The sequence below is a fragment of the Chiloscyllium plagiosum genome, chromosome 13, assembly GCF_004010195.1.
Source record: "Chiloscyllium plagiosum isolate BGI_BamShark_2017 chromosome 13, ASM401019v2, whole genome shotgun sequence".
Taxonomy (NCBI): domain Eukaryota; kingdom Metazoa; phylum Chordata; class Chondrichthyes; order Orectolobiformes; family Hemiscylliidae; genus Chiloscyllium; species Chiloscyllium plagiosum.
In genome coordinates, this window is record NC_057722.1 from 23944519 (window position 1) to 23948467 (window position 3949).

Below are 3949 nucleotides of genomic sequence, written 5' to 3' on the forward strand. Positions count from 1 at the left end.
GAACAAAGAACAAAGAAAACTCACAGCCCAGGAACAGGCCCTTCGGCCCTTTAAGCCTGAGCCGATCCAAATCTACTGTCTAAACATGTCGCCCAATTCCTAAGCATCTTTATCCCTCTGCTCCCACCTACTCATGCATCTGTCCAGACGCATCTTAAATGAATCTACTGTGCCTGCCTCTACCACCCCTGCTGGCAACCTGTTCCAAATGCCCACCATCCTCTGTGTGAATTACTTGCCCCGTGTATCCCCCTTAAACTTTCCACGTCTCAGCTTGAAACCGTGACTTCTCATTATTGAATCCTTCACCCTGTGAAAAAGCTTGTCTCTATCCACCCCGTCTATACCCTTCATGATTTTGTAAACCTCAATCAGGTCCCCCCCAATCTCCTTTTTTCTAATGAAAACAATCCTAACCTACTCAACCTCTCTTCATAGCTAGCACCTTATACAAGGCAACATCTGAGTAAACCTTCTCTGCACCCTCTCCAAAGCGTGCACATCCTTTTGGTAATGTGGCGGCCAGAACTGTACACAGTATTCTAAATATGGCTGAACCAATGTCTTGTATAATTTTAACATGACTTGCCAACTGTTATACTCAATACCCCGTCCAGTGAAGGCAAGCATACTATATGCCTTATTGACCACTCTATCCACCTGTGCAGCAACCTTCGGAGTACAATGGACCTGCACTCCCAGATCTCTCTGCCCATCAACTTTTCCCAAGGCTCTTCCATTCATTGTATAATTCGCTCTAGAATTAGTCTTGCCTAAATGCATCACCTCACATTTGTCTGGATTGAAATCCATCTGCCACTTTTCTGCCCAACTCTCCAGTCTATGGATATACTCCTACATTCTTTGACAGTCTCTTATGCTTTCTGCTACTCCACCAATCTTCGTGTCATCTTCAATCCTGCTGACCATACCAACAGTGCTCTCTTCCAGATCATTTATGTATATCACAAACAACAGTGGCCCCAACACTGACCCCTGTGGGACACCACTGGTCACCATTCTCCATTTCGAGAAACTCCCTTCAACTACTACTCTGTCTCCTGTTGCTCAACCAGTTCTTTATCCACCTAGCTCGAACACCCTGCACACAATATGACTTCACTTTCTCTATTAGTCTACAATGGGGAACCTTATCAAATGCCTTACTAAAGTCCATGTATATGACATCAACAGCCCTTCCTTCATCCATCAACTTGGTCACTTCCTCAAAGAACTCTATTAAGTTGGTACGGCATGATTTCCCCCGCACAAAACCATGTTGCCTATCACTGATAAGCCCATTATTTTCTAAATATAAATAGATCCTATCCCTCAGTACCCTCACCAGCAACTTTTCCACCACTGACGTCAGGCTCACTGGTCTGTAGTTACCTGGAATATCCCTACTACCCTTCTTGTACAGGGGGACAACATGAGCAACCTTCCAGTCCACCTGTATTTAAGGATGCCACAAAGATATCTGTCAGAGCCCTAGCTATTTCCTCTCTCACCTCCCTCAGCAACCTGGGATAGATCCCATCCAGTCCTGGGGATTTGTCCACCTTATTAACCTCTAGCCTACCCAACACATCTTCCCTACTTATGTCGGTGTGATCGAGAATAATCAAACTTCTATCTTTAATCTCAAGATTCCTTGAGATTCCTTGTCCCTTAGCTCAGTTGGCTGGATGGCTGGTTAGTGATGCCAACAACATGACTTCAATACCCACACCATGATGCCATCTGCTGACATACCTAAAAGGAAAAGCTTGCCCCATAGCCATAATGCACTGTTGATTAGCTAATCAGGCTGAGAGGCTGATTTCAGCCCCTCAGTAAGTCCTGTTAACAAGAGCTGCTGGCCAATCTGACCCAGCAGAGCCTCTGCAAGCAAGGCCCATACAGAGCTGTGATGGATCCCAGAGCCAGGTAATACAGGGCAGAGAATGATGGGGCAGCTTAGGGAGGGATGGCACAGGAGCTTAGATGTGGGTTTAGCAGATCAGATGTGGAGGAGAAAAAGAGCAATGACATCTTGATGAGGATGTCCCCAGTGCCCACAGGGGACTCTGAAGTATTCCTTCCACCTTTCCTTCCAACTTTTGACCTCTTGTGCTTATAAAGCAGCCTCCCATCTCCCACCTGCCTGCCCACATTAGCTGTACAATAGTGCAAAACTGCACAATATTCAGATCAATTGACTTCCTAATAACTTAATTGACTATTCGTTATATTGTCTACCGACTTTGGTATGGGAGACAATTCGGGTGGTGGGGAAACTGCTTGGCTTTCCACTCCTGATATTTTAAATAACCCCATCTCTCACACTGCCTCCTCCACCCACCTCCCCCCCCCGCGCCCCCCAACAACATCCAGCCCTGATTCCCACTTCCCACTATCAAAAGCATACTCAGCCCAACGTCTGGTTGTTCCCATTCATTCATTGTACAATTTTATCTTCACAGATACACCCAATTTTTACAAATCTATGTTGACTCTGTTTGATTGTATCATGGTCTTCTAAGTGTCATGCTCATACACAGTTAATAATGGACCCTACCATTTTCTTAATGACAGGTGGTTGGCTAACTAGCATATTGTAGCCTACTTTCTGACTCTCTCCGTTCTTGAAGAGAGGTGTTACGTTTGCAATTTTTCAATCTGCTGGGATCCTTCCAGAGTCTTGGGAATTTTGGATGATTACCCCAATGTTTCCGTTATCCAAAATTGCTGAAGATCTCCAATACTCACTTGTGCAATCATGCTGACAACATCTGGACAGCTGCAAGCAAGACTCCAACCTGTCCCCTTATCACAAAATCAGGTCCTGCCTGCCATTCTTAAAGACACACTTTGATCCAGTGTTAAATTAGGAATACCCAGATTGTGCATCTATGCCTGTATCTATGATGTAAGTTTTCTCTTAATTTCAAATACCTCTACTAGGTCGCTGCTCCAGAAAAAAAACTGCAATCTGGTCAGCCTTTCATGGTAAGTATAACCTTAGTCTTGCTACCTTCCTTGCAAATACTTTTTGCACATTTTTGAATGTATCTATAAAATTTTAAAATAATAAAACCAAAACTATGCATAGTAATCTTAAGTGTGTTCTGACAAAACCTCAATACCAATTGACCATAATTTCCCTGCTTTTCAAGTTTACCTCTTTCCATAATTGCCACAGTACTTAGTGAGCTATTTTCATGACCATTTTAACCTGTATCAATATTTTAGTGATTCGTCCGCTACCTTACTTTCCAACCCTATTTTCCAAACAACAGACTAACCTGGAGACCATGATCGTGAAGTTGATTTTCCCAGGATGAGGCAATCCCATTGCACTTTGGTTGTGCTGATGCCTCCAATGTCTCCAAATGCCAGATACTTGACTGCAAAATGTTTGGCTGCTATATTCTTCCTATCAAAGATAATACCTCATCCTCATCTATATTGAAAGTAATTGCCCATTCTGTAAATTTATTGGTGTCCTTAGTGGTCTTCCTTAGTGTTAACTACTTGGAAAACTAATTTGGTTGTGTCTGCAAGTTTTGAGATAATATTTCCAATTCCAGACTGCAAATTGTCTACATACCACAGAGAGAAATTCTTGAGTAGATACGTCAAATAATGAGATTGATTTGACATATTTATAAATCAGTTTTACCACTTGTTTCTGACAGGCAACCGTTTTATTTAATATGAATTGTTCATTTTCTCTGATCTCCACTGACCTCAGGATTGCTATGTAACAAGCAGAGTCTGTCAGGATGCTTAGATGAAGTTAAGTTGTGTGATTGCACCAGAAAAATTACATTAATAGCAATGTGGTATTTGAAAATGTTTCATTCCATTTAATTTCTGCAAGTAATTACCCCCACATAACTTCGCTCATAGTCAGCCTGATAGCCTTAACAACTGTATAATGAAACAACATTTTATTTCAGTGATG

The 3949-nt window shown here is 42.5% G+C and overlaps 1 non-coding gene across 1 annotated transcript; it reads left to right on the plus strand.

The window, feature by feature from the left end:
* Positions 1-3279: 3279 nt before the first annotated feature.
* LOC122556395 lies at positions 3280-3436 on the plus strand. Its single transcript, XR_006313513.1, has one exon. It is a non-coding gene; the product is annotated as a U1 spliceosomal RNA (small nuclear RNA).
* Positions 3437-3949: the final 513 nt, after the last annotated feature.